Source organism: Pygoscelis adeliae, unplaced genomic scaffold (genome assembly GCF_000699105.1).
Source record: "Pygoscelis adeliae isolate BGI_AS28 unplaced genomic scaffold, ASM69910v1 Scaffold218, whole genome shotgun sequence".
Classification (NCBI taxonomy): Eukaryota; Metazoa; Chordata; class Aves; order Sphenisciformes; family Spheniscidae; genus Pygoscelis; species Pygoscelis adeliae.
This window is the reverse complement of record NW_008825433.1, coordinates 3,250,042-3,258,811: the sequence shown is the minus strand read 5'-3', so window position 1 is coordinate 3,258,811 and position 8,770 is coordinate 3,250,042.

Below are 8,770 nucleotides of genomic sequence, written 5' to 3'. Positions count from 1 at the left end.
TGAACGGGACTCCGGGTGCCTGAACACCAGTCCGCTGCTCTGAGCACTGAAAAACCCGCTTGCCTCAGATCCCAAAGGCCTTGGGATTCCCAATCCCTCTCCCCCTCTCTCCACCCTGCCTTTTCCCATATCCGGTATGCTTGTAAGCTGGACTCACCACTGCCCTGAGCCCAGAGATGTGGCATGATGCGGAAGCATGACGTTAGGTTACATTATATTCATTTATATAACACCATTAATACCAAAGTGCTGCTCCCAGCTAGAGCCAGTTGCTCGCTAAAGCCTCTGAAGTTCAATTAACAAGCACCAGGTAATCTAACACTTGACTCCCGATAATCCTTTTATTTTAAGGGGCCTCTGGCGGATGTAAAGCCCTCGGCAAACAGTCCTGGAAGTACATTTGAGATTCTCTCAAATACCAGCTGAATTTATGACCCTTAGTGAAGAGCAGGGAGGAATCTCTTCAAAATACTTTCCAGTTGGCAGCACTTTATATAGACCCCTGTAACTGTATAAAAGGAACCCCTGGAGGGGCAGGTGCCACCCCGTGGAGGGACAAATCCCTCTAAAGTGCTTACAGTCTTGGCTGGTGAAGAAGTAGATGGCGGAAGTAATGTCTCCCCACCAGAAGAAGGCAGTGCAGGCTTGGTCCTCTCAAGTTCTCCACCAACCCAGGTCAAGCTGGGAAGACGGCGGGTGCTGGATCACCCTTTGGTGGCTGGTTTGGAGGCTATCACCTGCCTGAGAGTTGCATGAAGACCCATTTCCTCCTGCTTCGATCCTGCAGTCCTGAAGGGACTCTTAGGAAACACTCGCCTCCTCTGCTGGTTCTCTGACTCCAGCTGTCTGAAGAAGCTGCACAGAGGATTCCCCACTAGACCTCAGATGGGAAACCCTCAGAGACAGAAGAGGTTTCATGGATGGGTTGAGCCCACCAAAACAAAAAAAAAACCAAGACATATTTTGAGCAGAGCTTGCACTCTGGGATATGCCACTACAAAAGGAGCCCAGCACCCAAAACCAACAGCATCTCAGGAACAGTAAGAACAGCAAAGTACAGCCAGCCTGGGACAGCCAAACAAGTCTGTGGATGCAGAATTGGACAGCCAAACATATCCTGCCAGTATGCCTGGAGCATGCACCTACCAGAAAAATACAACCCACCAGTAAAACAGTTGCTAACAACACCCATGTGTATAATTCAGTCCATCCTGCTACATAAGACTGAGGGTTGGGGCTCAGTTTTAACATGAGGACGTAACCCTCAAAAAACTCCTGGAGATTTTCCACAGGCAAACACTTTGCTGTCAGGATCCCCAGCAGCAGCAGCTGAAGAACAGAACTGTGCTGACCCATCCCAACGCAAAATGCTTTTTGTCTCATGGGACTGCCTAAAGGCACCCATCACGGTTGGGATGTAATTGTGCTGGGCACTGCACAGAAAGACAAGCAGACACAATATCCTGCCCCCGAGGCTTGAACCTCTGAATCCCTTGAATCTCTCTCAAAGCATCTCTGCCAATACCGAATGGAGGGTGAAGGCAGAACTGGAGAACGATGACAGAAAACTACCGTCACAGTACCCTGGCACTTGGCACGCCTCAGTGGTTTCATGCCATCATAGAGTTTGGGCAGAGAGGGATGCACAGCTCACACTGGTATTTCAAATGTATGTAGGGGCACTTTCCCCTGACCTGTATACCTGACGAATACATTGCACATCAACACTTCCCCATTACAATTGCTGCCTATGCATGTTTCATATATTTATAAATGCATATGTATAAAAATAAAATAAATAAAATAGATATCAGTGACCCCTACTGGCCATTTCTAACTAGCCATAAAATAGTGCAGCAACAGCTGGGTCTCGCTTCTTGCCCTGTCCCTAGTGCAGTCTTTCATCGTGGGGCAGGGAGCGCAGAGCCAGGCAGCAGTGGATTTGTACTCTCTGCACTTGCCTTGTGCCAGCTGCATCACTCCCAGGGGCAGGCAGCAGAAATCAGGGTCTTCTGGCCTGAAGTAGTTGATTGTGGCATCCCCCTCATCCCTCTGCTCACCACCAGCTCCATGCCACGTTCACCCAGTGAACCAGTCCTGGCTTTTGCACTGAGCCCTGCACAGGTGCCTCTAACTCTTATCCAGGGCTCTGCAAGGGACCAGGTACCGGGCTGTGACATTATACAGGGTGTTCTACCAGAAAAAGCCTGTTCCCAGCTGGGACCCACGCCACGGTTACCACTGCTTCCTGGGGTGAACTCCCCACGGGAGGAGCTGCCCCAGCACTGCACAGTTTCTCCTCCCGCAGCCTCACCCGAGCCCCGCCAACGCTCCCTGTAAAGCCTTTGCCCCAACGGGTGCTAAATCCAGCATGGGTGCTGCCGTGCAGCAGAGACTGAAGGGCAGTCATCCTCCCATGCCAGCAATTTAGCCTGGTGAAGGAGTGGAGGAAAACGGCACGTGTGCCCGAGGGGCAAGACGGCTGTTCCCAATGCAAGGCAAAACCCCACGGGAAGCAAAGGCTGGAGTCCCGAGCCTCAGACCAAGACTCGAGGGGCTCTGCCTCCCTTCCCCTTTGTCAAAACTTGTTTAGCTTGTCATGCTAATAAAGTGTTTGAAATGAACCGAGTTAAAAGTATGTGGAGAGGAAGGGGGGGGGATGTCTCTCTCACAGGAGCACACGGGGAGGTGTCGGAGGGGTTAGGCGTGACGCTGGCTCTCCCCTGCGTACACAGGCAGATGGGGCTTCGTCCGGGTTTGGGGCTGAGCGCTCGCCCGCACATGAGGGGAGGTCGCTGCACACCGGGGTGTTGGGGGTGGCACTTCACCAGGGTGCACAAATGGGGAGGAAGGAGCTCATCCCACAAGCTCTCCGAGGGCAGAGCAGGGACTCGGAGGCTTTTTCAGGCAGAGGCACATGGCTGTGTGTCGTCTCCTGAGGAGCCAGCCCTTCTGCATGCCTAGCACGCGTCTCCAGCTCACAGAGACCTTTTTTTTTGTGAAATCTGCAGCACTGGTCTCCCCGCGCAGCTCTCGTTGTTTATAGGGATGGGTCCAGGCAGGCCAGGGAGGAATTACCTTTCCCTAGGACACGCTTGGTTCTTGGCTGAGCACACTGCTTCCCTGCTTCACATAAGCTGCTGAAGGCCAAGGAGCCAGTCAGTCTGCAATTAGCCTCCCCCCCAACACTCGTCCACATCCCCTGAGGCTGGTAATTACGGACTCCCCTCCTCTGCACCCAGGGTTCAAGCCTTTCTAAGCACAGGCTGTAGTTTCATGAAATGACCTTGAAATTCACTGCAACAGGCTCTCCTGCCAGGTTTCATTGCAAATGCCAAGATATGCCAGCCTCTGTAAATACCCAGGAGCAAGCTCAGGGGCAAGCACCAAGGAAGCTCAAAATATTTGCTTCAAGACACTCCTGTTAAATGCTTGCACGCTCCCGGTGAGATTAAGAGGTTTCATTGCTAGAGCTGCCAGCTGGAAAGGGAAAGGGAGAGGACATGGCTAGAGGTAGGCTTCAAGGCACCCACGGGTGTGTGCCAGCAAAGGGAAAGCCTGGCAGACATCTCCTTCCCACTCCGGTCCTTCCAGATCTCCTCCCGGCAGTGGGAGGCAGGCGGGGGGAACGGGTACACCCCCTGAAGTCTGTGCCCTTGGGAGAGCTGTCACACACACGTGCAGAGGGAATTCAGAAATCACAGGGCAAAACAAAATCCTACACCTTCGCAATGAACTCATGGGGTTTTTTGAAGGGGGATGACTCAGTCTTTTGAGCTGTGGGGGCTGAAGGTAAGACATCTTTTCTCTAGCTGCCCTCTATATACACCTCCATCTCTTTCAAGTCTAACTCCTTTTGCCTCCAGGATTTCATCTGTTTTGTTGTTTGTTTTTTTCCCCAGTGGCTCTGTCCTGTCTTGGGTAGAAGTACTGAGGGTGGACTCAGGGAATCCGTATCTCAAAATTACGTGTCACTTAACCTTACTTTTCCAGCTCCTCACAGCAGGTTTGGAGGCTGCCAGGTACTGAGCTCAAGTCCATTACAATGACATGCACTCTCCTACACTCGGAGGACCTGTTTTAGTGGAGCAACCCAGCAGACAGTCAGATATTAGCTAGTCTGAACAGAGCAGCTGTCTGGAGGCCAGTGCAGGCTTCAGACCCCCATCAGGAAGCAGCAGCCCTGATGATGAGGGACTCCCTGCAGCTGGCTTGGAGCAGAGGAGAGACTAGCTGGCAGTCAGAGGCTTGGACAGAGGCTGACACTTGGCTCTGAACACCTAGGAATCACCTCTCCAGGACTTCTCACAGGCACCACCGGAGCATCCATGTAGTCCATCCCCCCTTGGCCTTGGTGACGGGAAATGTATGCTGGGCAGTGGGCATGTGTGGATGGTGCCTCCTCATGCCCAGCATCCTTCCCCTCCCAGGGCCAGGTCCGCACGGCTCAGGGGAAGGTACAAGCATTTCTCTGAGCAAGATTACTGAAGAACCTGCCCTTGTGGAAAGCTGCTCTTTACCCCATGGCCTGGAGCTCATCTTCAGTGCCCTGGAGCAGTGGGTTTTATAGCTCTCTGGAGTTCATTTCTATTTATTCTTGCTATCTATATAAATGTCTAGTCATTTTTTAAATGAATGCCTTTTCTTGTTACCCAGTGGCAACGAGTTCCCCAGATCATCAGTGTTTAGGATAAAGGCAATCCTTCCTGTTGTTCGTTTTGACTGCACTTGTTTCTGATTTTGCTGGGTGTCCTGGCAGGCCGCAAAGGATGCAAATAAAAGACGCTCGTGCTGATCCTAGGCAGTGTTCCCAGGGACTCTAGGGTCACAGGGAATGTGACACTGGGCTTGGGCAACATTCCTGGAGGCTTTTGGAAAACACAAAATACATTCCGGGGTAGCCCAAGGTGGCTACCCTTAATGCAGTACTGACATGGGGGAGGGTGAATCCCGGGGCAGCTCCCATATGCTGAGGCACCCCCCGCAGAGCCACCAGACTAAGGGAATTAGGTACTTCCCTCCCCTGTGCCATTTCTGGTGACCTCAGCTACCAGACCTAAGAAGGTCTGAAGGGGTTTTGAAGGCTGAACTGCACTTTTGCCACCAGAGAGCAATACTTAGGGCAGGGTGACACAGGATGGATTCACCAAGACCACAGCTTGGCCTTTTCTCTATCGTTCCCCAGATCTGCCCCAGTCCCACTGTTGTATGCATTGCTGTCTGTTGACCCAGCCACACTCCGCAGGGCGGCAGATCATCGAGATGGTGCAAATTGGGAGGGAAGAGCCAGGAGGTTTTCCACCTTCGACCTTCACCCTCTCCCTGCTTCTCTTTCACCCACCCCCTCCACTTCCCCACTGCAGGCACAAACACCTACTGCCCATGGAAGCTATTTCTAAGCAATCCCGGGCATCTGGGGAATGAGACTCTGAACAAATATCGGAGCGTGTGTGTGCAGTGAGTGCACACACACACACACATACGCACAGCCACGGTGCTGCCGCAGAGTCAAATATAGACCTTGGGGAAGGGGGAACAATGGCTGGGGTTGGGTTACATGGCTGCAGGGCCAGCGAGCTGCTGATGTTTGTTGTGGGCTGGGGTGGAATGGGAAAAGCAAGGGGGGTGGGATGAGGGAGAACATTTGTTTTAACCCAGAGACCCCGGTCTGGTGCCGTGCGTAAGACGGAGAGGGTGACCCAGAGCAGGAGCTGCGGGAGAGGATGATCATTTGAGTTGGCAGCTTGGAGGTGTTTGCCGTCTTTCTCCAGCTGGTTTGTGCTGCTCTTCTGCCTCCCTCAAAGGATTAGAGTGGGCAGGAAAGGGTGAGTTTCTCCAGGCTTCTGCACAGGGAAGAGTTTCTTTCTCTCCTTGCTCCGGGGAAGGCTCCTCGGTGAAGGAGAAGAGGCGACATCACCTGTTCCCTCAGCCCAGCATCCACTCCTCGCCCCTGATGTCCAGCTGCCTCCAAGGTGCAGGTTCCAGACGCTGGAAGAAAGGGAAGCAGCTCCAGCTGGTTTTGACAGGTAATTCCTCCCTCCGGCTGGGAGTGGTGATGGTGTGTTGGAAGGACAGCAGGGGAGGGAGCCTGCGTCTGGCATGCATCGGAGGGGGAGACCATGGCAACAGGTCGTTCCTGTTCCCACTCCATATCCCTGCTTTGTGGGATTTCCCTCACCGGAGAGAAAAGCAGTGGAGGGACTCTTATGGCTAGGAAAAAATCCTTCCTAATTCTGACCCAGCAGCTGTTCCATCCGAGACGCCTCTAGGGATGGCATGGCAGGGATCAGAGCCCAGTAGAGCAGGGTCTAAGCCAAGTGCAGGAATCCCCTCCTCAACGCCCATTTCTTGGGTCTGCAAATAGAGCTGCTCTGCTTGAATCACCCTGGGCAGCCCAGGGACTGCCAGAGCAAGCCTGGGACTCGGGAGTGTGCCTGGGGACAGGACAGGAGCCCTTCAGTGATGAGGAAGGAGCGCACCCAAGGTCCACAGTGCTTGGGGTTCCCTTCTGGTCCCTTCCCCCTCCTCTGTACCCATCTTTTTCACTCCCACCCATCCCTGCCTGCTTCTGTCTGTGATACTCGCATGCAAAACCAAACCTCAAACCCCAAACCCCATTTCCTCAAATACGCCCATTTCCCACCCTCTGAAATCCCACCCTAGTTTCTGTTCTCCATTCCCCTGCCTTGGCATTCAGATCTCCAGCAACCAACTTCAACTCCTCAGCCTGGGTGGCCCTCACTCCACGTCACAGCTCTCACCACCGAGAGAAGCGGCACGGGGAGAGCCACGTGTCCTGCTGCGCTGCCTGCAACCTAACCCCGTCTCCCTCTCCCGCAGCGCTCGTGTTGTGGACACAGATAGTTATGGATATCAATGTGTGCAGGGACCACTCTGCAAGTGCCCTCCTACCTGCCCGTTCAAATGCACACACAGCTTCCAGAGGGTTTTCTTAGGCGCGTTTAACCAAGTGAGGTTTAAGAGCACCCAGGCATGGTTGTGCAATGGCGTTGCAGCACAGCGTGGTCAGGACTGGGGCAGATCCCAGCAGAGGAGTGCGAGAGCAGGTGAGGGATGTTGCAGGAGGTGGTGTTGTATCTGAGGCAGTCAGTGTAGGCAGTAGGATTTTAGGAGGAGGTGAAGGTGAGGCTGAGCAGCCTACACTCAATGTTGGAGGTGCCACCAGTAAAAATTTTGCCTCCAACCATGACTGGCAGAGCAAAGAGTGCAAGGTAGAGTGTTGCGGGAGTCAGAGGAGAAAGGTGGATCCTCCCAGGACCTAGAGCAGCAGTGACTGAAGGAGAGGCTGTGTGGTTTTTAACCGGGTACCAGGAGCTGTGCCCTCCAGCCTCCCCCTCTCCCTTTTGCTGTAAGCCCCAGATATGGTGTGAACCAGGGCTCAGAAGCAGGCTGAGCTGGACGTGAAGTATCAGGGGATGAGAATGGATGGAGAACCACAAGAAGTATCTCAGAACAGAGCTGGTGCATACTTGTCCCATAAATACCTGAGGAGCTGACAGAGCAGCCTGAGCAGCAGGAGGTGTGGACCTCTCTGGCCCTTGGGGACCTTGGAGCAGTTAGGTGGGGTGACAGAGACAGGAGGAGGCAGGCAAGGAAAGGAACAGTGCTCCTGGCCGACAGGAGAGCAGGAAAGAGGCAGGAAGGAAGGAGCTTCTGCGGCGGTGGGCAGCAGGGGAGGCTCTCATGTTATTGCTCAGTAGGGTTGTGTTGTCCAGACCTGCCGAGGATGGAGCAAGCAGGGGCCCAGAGAGCTGGACTTTGATGGGTTGCTGGCTGCTGGGCTGTCCCAGGGCGCTAGGGTCTGCAGTGCCACCCACGGCTACCACAGGGTGCGTGGTGCTAACAGGGCTGTCAGGAGCTGCAGAGGGCTGGGGGGACTGGAGAAGGTGAGAGCAGGGATGAGGTGAGCTTTGTCTGGTGAGATGAGATGGGATGTGGAAGCATCCATGTAAGTGCCAGTAGGATCTTGTTCTTCCTTCCTGGTGGAAAACAGCAAAACTCGTGGGGCGCAGGGGTAGAAGAGGGCTGGCTGAGGTGAACTTGTAATCTAATTAAGGATTGCTAGGACCTTTGAAGGTGACAGATACGATCTTGCCAAGTAGCAGAAAGGCCATGCAAGGTGAGGAGGAGAGCGGGCAGCTGCTCCTCCTGAAGATGTGACGGCCCAGCCCCTCTCCCACGGTTGTCTTATCGTTCACCAAGGCGCTGGCATCCACGCCTTGCGAGCAGCAGCAAGCGAAGTGCCAGGGACCACAGCTTCGCCGGATGGCTTCTTTCTTGTGGGGTGACCGCCCCACGTTGCACCTCTGCTTTAAGGATGGGGCCTCTTAACCTTACGGTTTGCCAGTGGAGGTGTGTTAGTGGCCCCTGAAGTCGGCAGGGAGGGGCTGCAGGAGGCGTTTTCGCTTATTTTGGATAATCTGAGCAAAGTGAGGGCTCAGATCATCCCGCACCTATTTCTGAGAGCGGAACCGGGCTGCGAGGCGGAGGTGTCCCGCGGGAGGCCGGCAGCAGCGGGCTGGAGCCCCTACCCAAGAGTGTGTGTGCAACCGCGAGGGGGGCGAGCACTGCAGCCCCCCGAGTCCCGGCCGGAGGCCTCCCCAGCAGGGCCGCACCCCGAGGGGGCACCCCCCAGGCCGGGGCACCCCTCCATCCTCTGCGGGCCGGTCCTGGGGTACGGGACCGGTGACCCCTCGCAGACGCAAGCCCCCTTCGGGGCGGTGCGGAGCGGGCTCCCCCCCCCCCCCCG